General features: G+C 46.3%; 1 protein-coding gene across 2 annotated transcripts in view; it reads right to left on the bottom strand.

Moving 5' to 3' along the window:
* Window positions 1–20977, bottom strand: part of PLCB4 (phospholipase C beta 4) — an 855807-nt gene that overhangs the window by 277915 nt on the left and 556915 nt on the right. The gene's annotated exons all lie outside the window — the stretch shown is intronic.

Raw genomic sequence — 20977 nt, 5'->3', positions numbered from 1 at the left:
ACCTTTATTCGCAAATTTCTAGAGATTCTTCCCCCTCCCATCTACGTTCGTCAAAGTGACCTGGATAGGCCATTGTTGGAGCTAAAATACTGGCTTGAAGGTCCCGCAGATTGATACTTCTTATGCTCTTAACTTTGGTCAGCCATCACAGTGACAATTCTCAGTCATGAGTTGCAAACTGTGGCTTCATTCAGTATCTGACTAATGAAGACCTTAATTCAGGCTACTTGGAGACCAACATTCAACTGCGGCATGTCCAGGTAAATCAGCCAAATAAATTTATTCGGCTACCTTATACCGAATATTAAGTGATGCAGACACATTACTGCATATACCTGGCTATCGGGAATTTAGCCAAATAGTTTATCTGGCTAATTTGGGTGTGCTTCTTTGCTGGATATCACCAGATACTGATGTTTATCCATCTAGGGCCTGGATTTTCTTTCTTCGCACCGGTTTATGAATCCCGGCACTAACGGGGGGGGGGGGGGGGCCTGCGAAAGCCGGCAGCGATCACACAACCGCGGTGTAATCGCTGCCGGCTTTCGCACCCAATAGCACCATCGTAAAAGGTGGTGCTAATGGGCGCGCTACTGGTGGTGATAAGGGGCCTTACCTTTTCGCCATCAGCGAAGTTCCCACGGTGTCCACCCCGACACTGCCCCAACTCCTCCTCTTCCGGTGCTGATGCTGCCCCAACTCCGCCCCAATCTAGGTATTGAGATGAAGGCAGCAGTCCAGCAGCAAGAGGGGGGCTTCCCAGTCTTTTGCATAGAGTGTCACATGTATGATTTTTTACCCACCGGTGAGAAGTTGTACATGTGCATGAGATGCAAAGAGCTCCTGGCTCTCAGAAAGCGAGTCCGATCTCTGGAGGCTAGAGTGGCAGACCTGGAGGAGCTGAGGCAGACAGAGAGGTATATAGTTGAGACCTTCAGGGACATAGTAGTCAAGTCCCAACTTCAGACTGGCAGCCCTGGTGTTGCCTTGGAGGAAGAAGGTCTCATGATGGGAGAGCACCAACCAGGTGCAGCAGGAAAGGATCCTGTAACAAGGACCTGCTCTCCAGGTGATGCATTGTCCTTTCGCACTGAGGATATCTCCCCAAGGCCTACTGCCCAGGAGGGAAGGGTTAGGTTGGCCGTCATAGTTGGTGATTCAATTATTAGGAATGTAGACAGCTGGGTGGCTGGTGGGCGTGAGGATCGCCTGGTAACATGCCTACCTGGTGCGAAGGTGGCGGACCTCACGCGTCACCTAGATAGGATTTTAGATAGTGCTGGGGAGGAGCCAGCTGTCATGGTACATGTGGGCACCAACGACATAGGAAAATGTGGGAGGGAGGTTCTGGAAGCCAAATTTAGGCTCTTAGGTAGAAAGCTTAAATCCAGAACCTCCAGGGTAGCATTCTTTGAAATGCTCCCTGTTCCACGCACAGGTCAGCAGAGGCAGGCAGAGCTCCGGAGTCTCAATGCGTGGATGAGACGATGGTGAAAGGAAGAGGGATCAGTTTTGTTAGGAACTGGGGAACCTTTTGGGGAAGGGGGAGTCTCTTCCAAAGGGATGGGCTCCACCTTAACCAGGGTGGAACCAGACTGCTGGCACTAACCTTTAAAAAGGAGATAGAGCAGCTTTTAAACTAGAACAAAGGGGAAAGCTGACAGTCGCTCAGCAGCGCATGGTTCGGAGAGAGGTATCTTCAAAGGATACTAATGATGCATTAGAATTAGGGCATCCCGACAGTGAGGTTCCAATAATTAAAAAAATAGTCCAAGTGCCTGTAACTAAAAACTTACCTGAGCTAAAAAATTCTAACTTATCCCTATCAATTAAAAAGCAGAATGAAAATACAAACAAAAAACAAACATTGAAATGTTTGTATGGTAATGCCAGAAGTCTAAGAAGTCCAACAGGATAAACATCCTGCATGAGACTAAATACAAAATTGAATCTTTATGGGTAGAAATCCCTTGTGTGTCGGGGAAGACTATAGTGATAGGGGTATACTACCGTGAACCTGGTCAGGATGGTGAAACGGACAGTGAAATGCTAAGAGAAATTAGGGAAGCTAACCAGATTGGTAGTGCGGTAATAATGGGAGACTTCAAATTACAAGGACACTCTGATTGTACATCACAGGGTGTCATTTACGTGATCAAGTGTCCTTGTCCCTTGCTCTATGTCGGAAAAACTTCACGAAAAATAAAAACTCGAATTTTTGAACACTGTTCAAATATTCGTACGTCCCGTGATCAAGAACCCTTGGTCGCACATTGGATAAGTTCGTCTCACACTATTGCTGACCTTTGGTTTGCTGTAATTGAGGTAGTCCCAAAGCCAATCCGGGGTGGGAATTATACAGAACATTTGGGCAGACAAGAACAAAAATGGATTTTTACTTTGGACACTGTTTCTCCTAAAGGTCTAAATCGGGAGATTGAATGGCATTTGTTCTCTTAATTTTGTTCATTCATTATACTGTCACTGGCTGCCCGTCTGTGTACCTGCTTGGGCGCAGTGACTCTTGGGAACCGGTGATTGGTTCCCGCGAGAAAGGTGATCCGCTCACCTGCAGTTTGGCGCCCAAATTCTGCCTTTAAAATACCTGGTTGTACTAAGGGTAAATGCACTCCCTGCCATCTTGTGAACACTTTGCACCAAGGTATGTTATTTTCTACTGCTTTAAGTTGTACATCGGCTTCAGCCCATTGTTTGATGTCCTGATCTTTAATCATTTTAAATTTGCAGATTGATTGAATCCTTGTTGGTCCCCCCGATGCAGCCACCGGCGAAACACGGGACCGTGTTGGGGCACCTTGAAAATTGCTTTCTGTGATAACATTATGCAGTGGAGTTGCCGCAATAAAATTTATAAATTGTTTTCACATAAAATGTTTGGAATCTCCTTTGATCAGGACTAAAAGTTCTATGTTCTGCACTTCTCTGATTTGGATTATTCTGTAGTGCAGTACCTTGCTTCTGTTCCTTTAGACTTCAATTACCCCAATATTGACTGGGTAAATTTATCATTGGGACATGCTAGAGAGATAACGTTCCTGTATGGAATAAATGACAGCTTTATGGAGAAATTGTTGTGACCGCTGGTCGCGGCGAACCACGACCGGGGGGTCGGTCACTCACCTCCGCTACACCGGGGCCATCGTAGGCAGGCTGCCTCTGAGGCAGCGTTGCTGCCTTCCAAGATGGCCGCGGCGTCTTCGACGTGGCTAAGCCACGCCCCCTAGAGATCTCTTAGGCCCGCGCGGGCGGCAAGTGCCCGGCCTTAAAGGAACCCCTACAGGAAGTGTAGGGGGTTCCTGCCTGCTGTCTCCAGCTTCCCTGCACTATATAAGGCAAGGTCTGGGGCCTCAGACCTTGCCTCGGCTTCGTGGCTCCAGAGTTGTCTGTTTGGTTCCTGGTTGCTTCTGCGTTTGATCCTTGGACTGGCTGTCGTTCCTGTTTGGCTCCTGACTTCTGGACTGGCTGCGGATTCTTCTGGCTTTGGACTGGCTGCGGATTCTTCTGGCTTTTGACCCTTGGACTGGCTGCGGATTCTTCTGGTTCTCGACCCCTGGACTGGTTGCGGATTCTTCTGGCTCTCGACCCCTGGACTGGTTGCGGGGTATTCTGGCTCCTTGATCCTTGGACTGGCTGCGGAGTGTGTTGGTTCTTGTTCTCTGGACTGTCTTCTGAGATTACTTCGATTCCCACGACCTGCTGGAGGCGCCAGCTTCAGTTCACGATCCCACCGGAGGTGCTCATCTCTGTCCTCTCGACCTGCTGGAGGCGCCAGCTATCTGGACTAAACGACCTGCAGGAGGCGCCTGCATCCAGATCTTCTTCTAGTACCTCCAGTGACCTTCATGATTGGCCTCGCCCACCGACGAGGGGTCTTCATTCCTCGCCAGACCAAGGATCCACCTCTCAAGTCATAACAGAAATTGGTCCAGGAACCGATGAAAGAGGGAGCAATTTTAGATCTAATTATCAGTAGAGCACATGACTTGGTGAGAGAGGTAATGGTGGTGGGGCCGCTTGGCAATAGTGATCATAATATGATCAAATTTGATGTAATGACTGGAAGAGGAACAGTGTGCAAATCCAAGGCTCTCGTGCTAAACTTTCAAAAGGGAAACTTTGATAAAATGAGAAAAATTGTTAGAAAAAAACTGAAAGGAGCAGCTACAAAAGTAAAAAAATGTCCAAGAGGCGTGGTCATTGTTAAAAAATACCATTCTAGAAGCACAGTCTAGATGTATTCCACACATAAAGAAAGGTGGAAAGAAGGCAAAACGATTACTGGCAATGTTAAAAGGGGAGGTGAAAGAAGCTATTTTAGCCAAAAGATCTTCATTCAAAAATTGGAAGAAGGATCCAACAGAAGAAAACAGGATAAAGAATAAGCGTTGGCAAGTTAAATGTAAGACATTAATAAGACAGGTGAAGAGAGAATTTGAAAAGAAGTTTGCTGCAGAGGCAAAAACTCACAGTAAAAACTTTTTAAAATATATCCGAAGCAGAAAGCCTGTGAGGGAGTCAGTTGGACCGTTAGATAATCGAGGGGTTAAAGGGGCACTTAGAGAAGATAAGGCCATCGTGGAAAGATTAAATGATTTCTTTGCTTCGGTGTTTACTGAAGAGGATGTTGGGGAGGTACCCATAATGGAGAAGGTTTTCATGGGTAATGATTCAGATGGACTGAATCAAATCACGGTGAACCTAGATGTGGTAGGCCTGATTGTCAAACTGAAGAGTAGTAAATCACCTGGACCGGATGGTATACACCACAGAGTTCTGAAGGAACTAAAAAATGAAATTTCAGACCTATTAGTAAAAATTTGTAACCTATCATTAAAATCATCCATTGTACCTGAAGACTGGAGGATATCAAATGTAATCCCAGTATTTAAAAAGGGCTCCAGGGGCGATCCGGGAAACTACAGACCAGTTAGCCTGACTTCAGTGCCAGGAAAAATAGTGTAAAGTGTTCTAAACATCAAAATCACAGAACATATAGAAAGACATGGTTTAATGGATCAAAGTCAGCATGGCTTTACCCAGGGCAAGTCTTGCCTCACAAATCTGCTTCACTTTTTTGAAGCAGTTAATAAACATGTGGATAAGGGTGAACCGGTAGATGTAGTATACTTGGATTTTCAGAAGGTGTTTGACAAAGTTCCTCATGAGAGGCTTCTAGGAAAAGTAAAAAGTCATGGGATAGGTGGCGATGTCCTTTCGTGGATTGCAAACTGGCTAAAAGACAGGAAACAGAGAGTAGGATTAAATGGACAATTTTCTCAGTGGAAGGGAGTGGACAGTGGAGTGCCTCAGGGATCTGTATTGGGACCCTTACTTTTCAATATATTTATAAATGATCTGGAAAGAAATACGACGAGTGAGATAATCAAATTTGCAGATGATACAAAATTGTTCAGAGTAGTTATATCACAAGCAAATTGTGATAAATTGCAGGAAGACCTTGTGAGACTGGAAAATTGGGCATTCAAATGGCAGATGAAATTTAATTTGGATAAGTGCAAGGTGATGCATATAGGGAAAAATAACCCATGCTATAATTACACAATGTTGGGTTCCATATTAGGTGCTACAACCCAAGAAAGAGATCTAGGCGTCATAGTGGATAACACATTGAAATCATTGGTTCAGTGTGCTGCAGCAGTCAAAAAAGCAAACAGAATGTTGGGAATTATTAGAAAGGGAATGGTGAATAAAACGGAAAATGTCATAATGCCTCTGTATCGCTCCATGGTGAGACCGCACCTTGAATACTGTGTGCAATTCTGGTCGCCGCATCTCAAAAAAGATATAATTGCAATGGAGAAGGTACAGAGAAGGGCTACCAAAATGATAAAGGGAATGGAACAGCTCCCCTATGAGGAAAGACTAAAGAGGTTAGGGCTGTTCAGCTTAGAGAAGAGACGGCTGAGGGGGGATATGATAGAGGTGTTTAAAATCATGAGAGGTCTAGAACGGGTAGATGTGAATCGGTTATTTACTCTTTCGGATAGTAGAAAGACTAGGGGGCACGCCATGAAGTTAGCATGGGGCACATTTAAAACTAATCGGAGAAAGTTCTTTTTTACTCAACGCACAATTAAACTCTGGAATTTGTTGCCAGAGGATGTGGTTAGTGCAGTTAGTATAGCTGTGTTTAAAAAAGGATTGGATAATTTCTTGGAGGAGAAATCCATTACCTGCTATTAAGTTCACTTAGGGGTAGATTTTAAAAGAAGCGCGATCAGCCTACTTTTGCTTGCGCATCAGACTCAAGCAAAAGTACGCTGGATTTTAGTAGATACGCGCGGAGCCGCGCGTATCCACTAAAATCCCTGGATCGGCGCGCGCAAGGCTATTGATTTTGTATAGCCGGCGCGCGCCGAGCCGCGCTGCCTAACCCGTTCCCTCCAAGGCCGCTCCGAAATCAGAGCGGCCTCGGAGGGAACTTTCCTTTGCCCTCCCCTCACCTTCCCCTCCCTTCCCCTACCTAACCCACCCGCCCGGCCCTGTCTAAACCATCCCCTTACCTTTGTCGGGGGATTTACGCCTCCCGGAGGGAGACGTAAATCCCCGCGCGCCAGCGGGCCTCCTGCGCGCCGGGCCGCGACCTGGGGGCGGGTACGGAGGGCGCGGCCACGCCCCCGGACCGCCCCGGGCCGTAGCCACGCCCCCGTACCCGCCCCCAAACGCTCCCGACACGCCCCCGAAACGCCGCGACGACCGGGCCCGCCCCCCCGACACGCCCCCGACACGCCCCCCTCCGAAACCCCCGGGACGTACGCGAGTCCCGGGGTCTGCGCGCGCCGGTAGGCCTATGTAAAATAGGCTTACCGGCTCGCAGGGCCCTGCTCGCGTAAATCCGGGCGGATTTACGCGAGCAGGGCTCTTAAAATCCGCCCCTTAGAGAATAGCCACTGTCATTAGCAATGGTAACATAGAATAGACTTAGTTTTTGGGTACTTGCCAGGTTCTTATGGCCTGGCTTGGCCACTGTTGGAAACAGGATGCTGGGCTTGATGGCCCCTTGGTCTGACCCAGTATGGCATTTTCTTATGTTCTTATCGCATGTGATAGGTTTAGAAAATAACCCCCTAAGTGTTAGTCGGCTAACTACTTAGCTGGATAACTTGGAGAAATTTAGTTTGTGGGAAATTTGAAACCTCGGCGTTTGTCCAGCTAAGTGCTAAGCTGGACAAGCACGTTGAACATTGGCCCCGAGTATCACTGTTCAGCGATGGCTGGTATTCCCTCCCTTAAATGCTGCCTCTATAGCATCCCCAATTATGGCCTTAATGGGAAGCAGAAGCAAGATATGCGAACTGAAACCAGATCTTCCAAATGGCAGTGCAGAACACTTGTCATTGAGTCACCAGGCTAGCCTGATACTCTCCTTATTCTTAAAAAAAAAAAAAAAAAGAACAGATGCAATTTTTATCATTATATATAACTGGTGAAATGCCATCATTAATCTTTGGTTCATGTTTACAAGTCATTATCTTCAGGAACATGAGGTATTCTATTTTACTGACTATATAATCTATCAAACATTTAGTCCAGGACACACTGTATTATTGATAATAATGTGCAAACCATAAACATAAAATGTTATTAAAAAGAAACATATATACAATGCATGACATTTTTTGAAGGTCATATTAACTATCCTTTTACAATCCATAGATTTTTGGGTTCAGAAAATGCACATTTTATTTTTAGATCTGCTAGCTTAGGAACGTCATGGCAGATAAACATGAAAATGACCAATCCAGTCTGTCCAGCAAGGTGTTTAAGTTTGGAGCTGCAGCTCTGTGTTCTAGGGTTGTAACTGCCACTCTGCTTCATTGTTCAGTTGTAAACAAAATTGCAAAGAAGAGAGGTGTGTGGCATATAATTTAGTGTCCGCTCAAAGCAATTCATCAAAGATTTTTATTTTCATGATGCAGATGAACCCTGTAAACAGATTTTAAATACCGTGGTTGCCTTAGTAAGGAGTCAAGTTCAATTCTTTCTAATCAGCACATATAGCCTACATTCTTGAAAAGGCTAAATCAGCATCTTCATGTAGGCAATGTGCACAGTGGAGAAGGATTAGGTAAACCCCTAAAGTTTTGATTGAGGTGAAAAATGGGAACCTTATAGCAAACCTTGCCCTCAGTCAGAAAAGATGGTATGTACATAACTTTTGAACATTAATGTGTCATTGACTCCAATAACTACCAACCAAAATTGCGTATTTTACTACCAAACCTATCAAAATTTTAAATTAGTATTAAAATAAAACTAATCTCATGTCAATGGTAATGATTACACATTAAAAGAGAAATCCTTCAGCAACGTAATAATTCTATAGGGCTCGATTTACCCAAATTATTGATTGTGAAACAGTTCCAGAAATAAAGCTATTCAGTGACGTCAGCAAATAGAAACAATCAAATCCTATGTTTACAAAACATAGCTCAGAGGTTCTGCATTTCTTGGCAAAGCTGAATACATTTCCTTTTTTTGCAGGCTTTCAGAAGAGTTTCATTTATAATATGCAGGTGTTTCATTATCCCTTTCATGATATGCTGAGTTGCGTTTCTAACAATAGCAATACCTAGAATTGGGCAGAGGATGTGCCTGCACATAATCCAACTGTGATGCCATTTAAAAAAAAAGACAAGAAGCTAATAATGCTTGCCCATATTTCAATAACCACAGTGTCCATTTAAAAATCATTCAGAACACTTACACAGCCCAACTCTATGGTAATCTATAGGGAAACAAAATTAAATAAACCATAAGTATAAATCTATCATTTAATTTGCAAAATATTACCTAGTTATATTTATAAGTAAATAACAAAGAGAGTTAAACAGGAGCTAAATATTTCATGTGTGTTAAAGTCAGAAAAATAAATACAAAAATGTGTTTCATTCACATTGCCTATTTTGGCAGGAGTAAACAGCAAAAAGCCCAGCATGTGACTCACACAGCAAAATTGGGTTTTTCAGTGAGCTGAACATGCAGAAAAAGTCTTAAAGAAATGATAGGCACTATCTTTCTGCTTTTGTAATAGGTACAGGAATGAAGTAAACAAAAAGGGAACGAGGGTATACCTAGTACCACCAATAAACAGCCAACAAAAAAAAAAACAAAAATCACAGAGTATTCACTTCCCACAGAACAGTACACACAAAGATTCATTAACACTCTCCATGCAGAACTCTATACTGAGGATACCAACCACATATATACTGTTAGGGATCCTGCCCGCGGGTTCCCCTGCGAGCAGGCACTGTTCACCTCATCCCAAGTTGCCTGCCTGACGCGGCACAGACGCCGGAGTCAGGCCCTCCCGCGCGGCTGGAGCCACGGACTTGCCTTTCCCTGCGGCCTGGAGGCCGCCTATTGGGTGCCCTCTTCACCGCGGCTGGAGCCGCGGACTTCTCCGCCATCCATCGCGGCACAGAGCCGCCACCGACGTCGCCATCGTCTTCGCGGCAGGAGGCCGCAATCCCTGGGCTCGATTAGTGGCTAGAGCCTCCCCCGGGGCCTCGTGGAGCAGCTGGAGCCACTGCCGTCATCGGGGCCTGTGTTCAGGCCCAGCCCTGCTGCTATGCTACAGATGTTGGTGCAGGACCGCTGTCCACGGTCCTGCACAGCCCTGCTTCCTTCCTCTAGGCGTGCGGCTGTGCCTCTCTCTAGGATTTAAAAGGCCAGACACAGGAAGTGTGCTGGCCGCACCTAAGGACTGATTTCCTGTACAGCCCTATAAAAGGGCTGGTCTTCTCATTGTTCCTGGCCTTGCATCGGAGTTACTTTGTCTCTGGAAGCTCCTGCTGTCCAGCACTCTGACAGGTCCTTCTGTCTTCTCCGTCGAGCTCCTCGTCTTGTCACGTCTGTGTCTTGCCAAGTCTTTGTGGCTGAGGTCTCCGTCCAGGTGCCCTGGTGTCTCGTCTTCGGATGTCCTGCTTCCTCATGTTCCTGGTTCCTTGGTGTCCTGCTCCTGTGTCTTCAGCGCTCCTGAGCCTTCTGGTCCTGTCAGGCCTTGGCCCCTTGGATGACGTCTTTCCTGAGTGGGGAGTGGCCTGAAGGTGGAATTCATTTCTGTGCTCCTGAGCCGTCTTGTCCTGCCAGCCTTTGTGGAGCTCCGGACGACTCATGGCTCCGTCGTCGAAGTTCTGCCTTGGCTGGATTTTTCCCTGCGCTCGTCCCGTTCTCAGCGTGGTCCGTGACCATTCTCCTCGGGCTGTGTAGGGCACACAGTGGGACAGGGTGGTCTGCGACCAGCCCATTGGATCCGCCCGTGAAGGTGGGCTGAGTAGGGTGCCCTGAGAGACAGTGCCAATGTCCTCCTGCCCAGCTTCTCGTCTCGTCTGGACTTCCTTCCAAGTTATTTGTTTCATCTCTGATGCCGTCGCATCAGCCTTGGTGTCACGCCTTCTCTTCAGCCTTGGTGTCATGTCTTCACCTTCGTCATAGTGTCACGTCTTCATGTCAAGGCCCATCTGCCCGCATCCTCAGGCCAGGCCTGCTGCTCCATGCCGTTCCAAGCGGCAGATCCAAAAGGGCTCGGAATGGTCGGAGAACCATTCACATTCCAACATCATGTTGTTGGCCTTGGGAGCTTGCAGGCCTGGCAGAGGGTAAGACCGTCAGCCATGCTGGAACACGCCGTCAACCCTCAGTTTGGTCCTGGATCCATCTGGGGTCGGGCTGAGGCCCAAGGGCACACGTAAACACCCGCTGTACGTAACATATACAGTATATTCATACAGGGTGCTCTGCCTTAGCATATAGACATCATGGCAGAACACAGGAAATATGGCCACCATATCCATCAACTGCTGTTTTGTATGTGGTATGGTGAAGGGGCCCCTAGTTCTATCTAAAGACTAAATTAATAGCAATGCTATAAATATAAGAGAAATAGCGCCTACGCTAAGAAATGGGTGTGATTAGGATAATTTCCTGTATACTGCATCGCATAGACAATTTTCACGAAGCGCAATAAGTTATCGCGCCTTGTGTTGCAGCAGCGCATCGTGCGTTATTTTACACAGCGCTCATTGATTTATGTGTGGTGTGTTATTTTTCAGGTTTATATATATCAGCTTCCTGCAGCTGCCTCTTTGAGGTTGTGTCAGGCCAGACTGACAAACTAAAGAGTAACAAATCACCAGGAAAGGGCCCGTCAGCTCCGGTCTTTCCTGCGGCAGGAAGCCACCTCTGCTCCATCTTTCACGGCAGGGAAGCCGCCTGCCACCTCAGGGCCTACCCTGATGCCTGGTTCCTGCTCCTGCATTCCTCGGCGTCTTCATCACAGCAGGGCCGCTGTACAAGGTCCTGTCCCTTCTCCTAAGGGAAGAAGCCGCGCCTCTTCTCCCTTCTTAAAGGGACAGCATGGGAGTGGTGCACCTCTGATGTCATCCTGGGAGCCGCCTCTCCAGCAGTATAAAAAGCTTTAGTCTTCACTTCTACCTTGCCTTTGCAAGAAGCCAGTCCTCCTTTGGACTTCTCTGCAATCCAGCTTCTTGTTGGCACTCTGTTCCATGTTTGGAATTCCATGCCTACGTCTTCATATTCTCCTGTCTTGCACCTGCATCTTTGTCTTGTCAGTTCCATTTGTCCTGTTGTCTGCTTTGTTCATCTTCATCGATCTGCTGATGTCTTGCTCTTCAGATCTCCAGGACTTCTCTTCATTTTCTCATGTCTTCGTCTCCGTATATCTTCACATCCTGATCTTCATTCAATCCAGATGTTCTCCTCTGCATCAGCGTAAGTCTCCAGACATCCCGGCTTTTATTGCCCTCGCTCCAAGTTGACCTTGTTCCTCATTGAGCTTTTATCCTCAGGTACCATACTCCGAGTCCCCTTGAACTTCGTGCCGACGGGATCCTCCAAGTCCTTGGATCCTGAACTCCTACTCCTCACCGGTGCTTCATCATCACTTACGTCTGCTTCCCTTCAATTGAACTCTTTCTGAACCTATCTGTGGCATTGCCCTTGCCTAGACTTCATTGACCGTGCAAGGTTGGCCTCAGTCCAGGCTTCACCTGAGTCTTCGTTGGATTCTTCAATCAGCCTGTTTGGGGAACCACTAGCGTGGACCACGACCAGCCATGACGGGTTGTGTAGGGTATGCTGGCTGGCGTGGTCCACGACCAGCCCTCATCGGTTGTGTAAGGCACATGATGTGGCAGTACCTATCCAGTGTGGTGGTTTGTGATACTGTTGGAGTCTTTCCTCTCCTAGCAACTCAGATTCTCATCTCATATCATCTTCAAGCAAGTCTGAGTATTCACTCAGTTCTCTTCAATCAACTTGAATGTTCATCTCTTCATGAATTCTTCATGTTCCCCGTCCTCAAGTCTTCGTCTTCATTGGATGTCTTCATCCTGCAACCACTGTCCATCCTGTCGCAGTCGCTGCTCCCGTGCAAAGGGGCCAAAAGGGCTATCAAGTGGTCGGAGGACTACTTTTGAGACCAACATTGCGTTGTTTGGGTCTCTGCTGTGTACAGGTTCGGCTGTGGCCAAGGTTCCAGCAACACCAGCCTACACTTGAACACTCTTCACCTGCCTCTGCGCTTGCCAGAGCTCCTCTGCGGCTGCGTCATGGCCCAAGGGTACACAAAATCACCAGAGATGGGTCCGCTACCCGCGTTCCCAAAACACTAGGTTTAAAAAAGGTTTGGATAAGTTCTTGGAGGAGAAGTCCATTAACTGTTATTAATCAAGTTGACTTAGGGAATGGCCTCTGCTATTACTGGCATCAGTAGCATGGGATCTTCTTAGTGTTTGGGTACTTGCTAGGTTCTTGTGGCCTGGTTTGGCCTCTGATGGAAACAGAGTGCTGGGCTTGATGAACCCTTGGTCTGACCCAGCATGGCAATTTCTTATGTTCTTATAGGAATCCCTGTTAAGCCGCTGGGAGAGCTTTTAGTGCACACTTTTCACTACCATGGGAAGCTTGACTAGTTTGCTGAAGAATGGGACACCTATCCAAGATGAGACATCCTACGTGTATTAAAGTCAATTGTAACTGCATACTTAGAACATAAGAACATAAGAACATGCCATACTGGGTCAGACCAAGGGTTCATCAAGCCCAGCATCCTGTTTCCAACAGTTATTTAAATATGAACTTTAATTTGACTTTACCAATCATTATTATTAATTTTATTATTTAACACCCAGTGCCTGGACTTCCTTTTTTGTTATAGCAACTCCCTCCAGGGGTTGTCACAGCTACCAACACACATAAGGGATAAATCACACCACTGTCTGGGCCACAGACGAGAGACTCCCCCCCCCCCCCCCCCCCTCAGGGATCAAGAGTCAAGCATGGGATGGAATGCAAATCCTGAAAAATCTTAGATCCTAACCCCAGTACAAAATCCCTGTTTTCTCAACTGGGTAAAAAGTAGGAAAGCTAGCTATTTAACTATAGCTTAGTACATAACTATTTCAAAATTTTTATAATAGGAAGGTTTAACATGCTGTTCTGCAAATGCATTGGTAAAGTGATAGGGCTCGCTCCAAATTTTATTTTATTTATTTATTTAAAGGCTTTTCTTTGCCGACATTCGTAAGGCACATCATACCGGTTTACAGGGGTATATAAAAACTAGTATCATTGATCCAATCTCCTACATGTCTCAACTTACAAGCTAGACTGTATAATTTAATATTAGCTATTCCTATACCCCCTCGTTCCCATGCCTGCATCAGAGAAGGTAACTGGATCCCTCCTATATAAAATGAATTTGTCGCTCAATCCGAGCGATCTTCTTTATGGAAAAAATAAATCCATTGAGGTAGGATTATCATCTGGTAAAGATTAACTCAACCCACTAGGGACAGCGTATAGCCCATCCAATTCTGTAACATCCTTGTTGTGTGAGTAAGCATATTGCTACAGTTTAGAATCAGCATTTGCATTGGATCCCTATGTAACTGTATTTCCACATACTTAAAGGAGTTTTCTGTCCATTGCATGAGGAAATCCTGCCCACAATGATTTTTAACTGAATTCAGCATAGGTAGTGCTTCAGTTTTATCCAGATTAAGTTTCAAACCTGCCAATTTCCATATGAGTAAATCTCCCCCAAAAAAGCTGGTATAGATCTACCCTGATCCATGATATGCACGAATATGTCATTGGCAAAAGCTGCCAACTTACAGACATGAGTGTCCCTCTGCCCTGTTACGCGTGCCATCTGCGGCAGACCCACGACGCGGCCCCCTCACCTTCTTACACAGACTCCAGCTCCTGGTTCTTCCTCGCTAGCAGCAGTGGGCCGCCGGCTCCGACCTCAGGCTGCCCCCAGTGCCTCCGACTCTGCCATGGTCCCCAGTGTTGCAGGTCAATATGCCATTGCTAGTCGGGCCTCTCTGCGTGGTCCGCGGAGAGATGCCACTACCCACGCCGTGTCCCTCCCTAGGTGCGCGTGTGCGTATCGCTGATCCTTATGAAGGGCCCGTGGCGGGAACCTGGCCGCAGCCCCGGATTATGACATCAAACTCTTCAATGTATTTAAGCTCAGGCCTCGCTCCATATCATTGCCTTTGCAACAGGTCTCCTCGCTACTCGAGTACTCGTTGCTGCTGGAGAATCCTCTCTACTCTTCGTTCCTGACCTACGTTGTTCCCAGTTCCTGTCTTCATCGTTCCTGCCCTGTCTATGTTTTGGACTGACTCTACGGATATCGACTTTGCTTTGCTTGAATACGCTTCAGCCTATCTCCAGACCCAGACCTCTGCTATGCCTGACTATGCTACTGCCTGTCTCCAGACCCAGACCTCTGCTACGCCTGACTTTGCTATTGACTTCTCCGTGATCAGACTATTGCCTTGATTGATTAACGCTATTTACTTCTCCGTGATCAGAATTCAGCATTACTTGCCATGACCTCCGCTTTGCCGCTGATCCAAGCCTGTCATTGACGCCTCTCCTAGCCTACTCCCTGGATGTGGGCTTATTAGGTTTTGGCCTACCTTAGCTCAAGCACCCCCAGCTAATCTTTGTTCCATTGGTGCCTGAGTTCCAGTACCGTACCCAATCCAGGGTAGGACTATGCCACCTATCGTCTGCTGTCTCTGGGCTGAACCAACCTCTCTTGCTAACCAAGCTTGAGGCCCACCTAAGTCCTGCTGGCCCCGGCACCCAAAGGCTAAACCCACGGGGAACAAGGGCTGGTATAGGTGAAGCTCCAGCGGCCTCTACCTTCAGCCCACTCCACCTGCCGACGGTGGGGACCCATAGGTCCTCACCTACGGGTTGCATCAACCCCACCTCAGCCCAAGGGTCCACCTCGATGCAAATGCCCTAGAGGTATCCCCCGTATAGCTAATTTTCTCTGATTCTTTCTAAAAGTGTTTCCAAAGATAAAAGAAATAACGGGATAAGGGACAACCCTGCTGTGTTCCCCACTGTAGATCAAACAGCTTGGATTGTGTACCATTCACAAATATAGCTTTGAGTGGTTTACTATACAGTACAATATATTCAATATAGGCAGAATAAATATATTTTAAATAAACTGTACAACCTTTTGAAAATAGCCCTCTATGCCCACTTCTGTAAGAACTGCAGATATAAAAGACCAATCTACTCGGTCAAACATGTTTTTGGCATCAAATCTAAGTAGAAGTGATGAAAGCTTTCTCCATTTACTGACATCCATGGAAGCTTGTATTTTCTAAATATTGAGTGTGGAACATCTCCCCTTAACAAACTGTTACGCCCGTCGGTCACAGGCGGCTGTGACCGCTGCTGCTCACCTCATCCCTTCCTGTATCGACTCCTCTGGGGAGACTGACAGCCACCGCATGGATGCTGCCGACCACCATCTTGGCTTGGGAGTTCCTTAGGTGCGCGCGCGCCCTTCGGCCAGTCTTATTCACATCATGGCGGGAACCTCGGGGGCATCCTCCCCGGATGACGTAATTTCTCTTGGACATATAATCCGGCTGGCCCTGCCTGCCTACAACTTGGCAACGAGTTCCCTCATTGCTGAATCCGCTCACTTCGGACCTGCGTTCCAGTTACTGCTTTCTTGATGAGAGACGCTCCGGGTACCCTCTCCTCAGGGGCCCTATCCTATCTCTGGCTATGCTCTCCTCGGAGGGCCTTGCATCTTGGAACAGCTACTTGCCCCGCTCCCCGAGGCTTCCTCTGGAACCTTCACTCTACTTCAGTGAGTACCCGCTCTGCGGAACTCCGTTGTACCAACGTTATTGAGAACCCTCATCGGTGTACCCCACTCTGCAGACTATTGCCATGCCTATGCTACTGAGGACTTCTCATCGGTGTACGCCACTCCGCGGACCACTGTTGAACCAACACGACTGAGGTATCCTCACCGATGTGCCCGCTCTACAGACCATCACCATTTATCTCTACAGAGGACTCTTCCGTGGGTATACCCCACTGCACAGACCCGTGGCACCTCTGTGTCTGTGTGACTTTCTGTTTCACTCCCCGCTCCGTGGGCAGTATCATTCTGCTTCTTTATTAAAGACTGAAGGACATTCTAGCTAGTACTGATGTCAGCTCCCTGTGCTGATGCTCCGTGGCTTCATCCCCTGGGGTCACCATCTCTAGCTTTTCTGCCTTCTCCTCGTCACTCTCTCTCTCTCTCTCCAGCATCTGTTGCTCTGCGCAAACTCTAGCTGAGACCTCGCCTCCCAACGGTGAGGCTCACGGGGCTCCTCCCCGTGGGTGGTACCATCTCTCACCTCAGCCCAAGGCCCACATACTCATAGACCCTAACACGAACCCACCTTTTCTTCTCCTATTAATAATGGTAAATAATGAGCCAATCTATCTGCTATTATCTTGGCTAACAGTTTCACCTTGAAATCCAAGAGGGATATGGGTCTATAGGACCAAGCCATCATTGGGTGATGCCCTGGCTTAGGCAATCACTGTAATAAATGTCAAATTAGAAGTGTAGGGAAACCGGCCCTTTTCAATAAGCTCTTCAAATATCACCCACAGTGGTACTAAAGGTTTCTGAGATAACAGCTTAAAGAATTCAACTGAGAACCCATTAGCTCTAGGGGATGAGAAGTTTTGCTTGTTGGATTCCCTTTTCAATTTCTTGCAGTTGAATGGGTGCATTGAGCACTTTCTTCTGTGCTTCTGAAAGTTTTCACAATTTTATCGGAAGAAGATATTCTTTTACCTTAACTCTATCTGGGAGAGAGGCCATGTGGTAGAATGATCTAAAGATGTTGTGAATTTCTTTAGTTGAGTTATATACCTCTACCAATCTATTAAACATTGCAGGGATATATTTCATACCTCCCCAGTTCTTAGTTAAATTAGCATGTGCCTTGCCCAATTTATTGTCAAAAATGATAACATTTACTTTTATAATAAAGAAGAGATTTCTTGACCTTCTGGTGCAACAGAGAATTCAAAGCAGTCAGTATGGCTATGAACTGGGTTCTATTACTCACTTTGGGATGTACCTCATAAGTTTTTTTTTCGCTAGAATCAATTATCTTTCTAATTGCAATATTTCCTTTGTCATAGCTTTTTTCCTTGCAGCTACAAAAGAAATAATGCCTCCCCCCCCCCCTTATAACAGCCTTCGCTGTTTCCCAAAAAAGGGTGGGTGAGTTCATATGTGCCACATGGAACAGAAAAAATTCCTCCCATTTTTACAGCAAATATTCTATAAATCCCTTATCTTTAAAAAGATATTTAGTGAATCTCCAAGAAATATGGAACCCTGGAGGTCTGAACCCATCCATGTCCACCCACACTGGTGCATGGTCTGAGACTGCCAGTGGACAAGAACTTGTTACACTGCACCAATAATCAATAGGAGACTGCGTTCCGTGAGCCCTAGAGATATGGGTATACTCATAATCAAGTGAATGTAGAGCTCTATATGCATTCATCATTATCTAGGCTATATATAAGACACCACAAGCCACACGGTTCCCTGGCAGTGGGATGCCAGAAGACCTGTACATGGAAGGGTCTTGGACAAAATTGAAATCACCCCAAACTATAATGGTATCCTGCTTACTGTCTACCAACATTTTTACAAATTAGTAAAAAAGGAGAGCTGATAGGAAATAGGGGCATATATATATTACAAACAGACACCTCTTGGCCATATAGTGTCCTTTCTACCAATAAGAATCAATCTACCAGATCATCTTCTACCCTGATAACTTTGAAGGGAATTTGTTTTCCAATTAGAATGGCTACTCCAGAAATCCCATTGATGGTTTGCACTGAATAGATTTTCCCTACCAATATTTTACGGAACTTCAAAACTTCTTTATCTAAACATGTCTCCTGAAGGAGAGCAATATGGATTTTAAGATGTTATAATGCCTGTAATATCTTATACCTCTTATATACAGAGCTTATTCCTGCTACATTCCATGTTGCATATCTAATCTGGGAGTGGGCCATTACAATCAGTCATAGGTAAACACATAGGGGTAGATTTTCAGACCGCGCGAATAGGCGTACTTTTGCTGGCGCATCAGGCGCAAGCAAAAGTACGCGGGATTTTAGTAGATACGCGCGGAGCCGCTAAAATCCGGGATCGGCGCGCGCAAGGCTATGGATTCTGTATAGCCGGCGCGCACCGAGCCGCGCAGCCTACCTCCGTTCCCTCCAAGGCCACTCCGAAATCGGAGCGGCCTCGGAGGGAACTTTCTTTTGCCCTCCCCTCACCTTCCCCTCCCTTCCCCTACCTAACCCACCTGCCCGGCCATGTCTAAACCCCATCCTTACCTTTGTCGGGGGATTTACGCCTCCCTCTGGGAGGCGTAAATCCCCGCACGCCAGCGGGCCGCTAGCGCGCCGGGACGCGACCTGGGGGCGGGTCTGGAGGGCGAGGCCACGCCCCCGGACCGCCCCGGGCCGTAACCACGCCCCCGGACCCGCCCCCAAAACGCTCCCGACATGCCCCCAAAACGGAGCTGCGCTCGGTCCCGCCCCCGACACGCCCCCGACACGCCCCCTCCGAAAACCCCGGGACTTACACGAGTCCCGGGGCTCTGCGCGCGCCGGTAGGCCTATGTAAAATAGGCTCACAGGCGAGCAGGGCTCTTAAAATCCGCCCCATAAGCATTAAGAATCGTTCCTTCTTCCATTCCCAAACTCCCCAGCCTAAGCCCAAGCCCAAGTAACCTAACAAATGTACCAAACACTTCTCTTCTTACCCTCACCCCATTTATCCCATCTTGCTTTATTCTCCTGAACCCTTCTCCCCCTATAGTTCTCTCCCTCCTCCCAAACAGCCCTCCGCATTCAAGTAACAACCACCTGCCTCTGGGTGTAGAGGTCCGTGCTCAATGTGAGGGCTCCCCATCCCCTACCTCCTCATCATAATCTTTACCTAAAAATATAACAAAATGTACATGAACCCTGTTGCAATTTAACATTATCACCACCTGACTATTCATTTCTTTAGGAACAGTCAGGCGTTGTTCTATAGATTTAAAGTTTGGTGCTATCCAGATTTAATAAAATCTACGCAAGCTAGGAGAAAGTTATTTCTTGCAATGAGAACAGAAGAATTGTAAAAGGGAGTGCGGTTTCAGCTTCATTTCCCAAGTAATTGCTGCGTAAGATATCAGAATCGAAATTATGTGTATTTTGAACCGGCCCAATTGAAGGTATTTCCTGACTCTCACACCTAGATTATGTCAATGTTTGTTTGGTATATTAGTAAGGAAACTGTGTTGGAACCTAACAGGCAGCCTTTATTTCCTTTCTTGTTTTCAAATAGAAATTGACACGCTCCTTTTCAATGGGTTCTCCTCTATTTCCTTTATTTAAATATAAGTATAGTATATTTAGAAATTTTCAATTTGATGATAAGTATTTGTAAAAAAAAAAATTGTCTCATCTGTACTGTATATTTCAAGCAGGTGAATACTTGCATGTATAATTTATAAATCTGATAAATATAAAATTTAAAAAAAAATAAATTATCACCACAATTTTATTATGCTGACCAATAAAATAAAAAAGTATTTCCTTGGCTTTTGTTATGATGTATGTCAACAGAAAAAAAGAAAAGAAAGAAAGAAATTGCCCACCAACTACACCGCTGTTCCTGATAAGGTAAACCTTTCTGAGCCTCAGTTAAAGTGTTGATTCGACTCTGTACATCCAGATGAACCACCAGAAAACTATTATTTCTCCATCAAAAAGTTGGTGTCCAAACTGAACAACATACACACAAAAAAAAAACATTCCACTATTCAGCAGGCTGGCTGTGAGTCTAAGGATTGCAGAAGAGATGCCGCTGCTTCAGCAGACTCATATACTGAGACCTTGTTAGCATGGACAACTCTTAGTTTTGCTGGAATCTGCAGCATAACTTGAACGTGCCTCTCGGCGAGCTTGGCACAAATGCTTTTCTCTGAGCTGAGATAACACTAAGTAGTCCTGGAAGATCAAATTCAAGAACTTGGCGATAATGGGTCTCGATTTACTGTGATGCTCTTACTTCATACCCAAGCGATGAGCCCTCTTGATACGAAGTTCATCCTACTTAGATCCCAGCGTTAGTACACGTGGCAGCCAACTTTCCAATATATCCACTAACTCGCTATTGCAAACATGCTCTGAAATGCTGATAAACAGCAGATTCCCACTATGAGATCTATTCTCCACATCATCCAGTTTAGCGGCTTATTGATCACAACCTTCTATTAGAGCTGCAAACTCCATCTCTAGAGCATGCATTTGGTCATCGAGGTCCAATACTTTCAACTCCACTTTCTGTATTTGTTTTTTTTTTAATCTATCACTAAAGCATATACTTCATCAAATGTAGTATAGATGTTTTCAAATTTGGTTTCTAGGACTGCACCTACGGCAGCGGCGACATCTGTTACCTTTGAGTCCTACTTCTCAGGCGATGGTGGAGTGTTTAGTGCGGCAGCCGTTTTACCATCCACTGTCTTGGCTTTCTCTTTTTCTTTATGTT

This window comes from Rhinatrema bivittatum, chromosome 3 (assembly GCF_901001135.1).
Source record: "Rhinatrema bivittatum chromosome 3, aRhiBiv1.1, whole genome shotgun sequence".
Lineage (NCBI taxonomy): Eukaryota > Metazoa > Chordata > Amphibia > Gymnophiona > Rhinatrematidae > Rhinatrema > Rhinatrema bivittatum.
The sequence above is the reverse complement of the archived record's forward strand: the minus strand, read 5'-3'. Positions and strand labels throughout refer to the sequence as shown.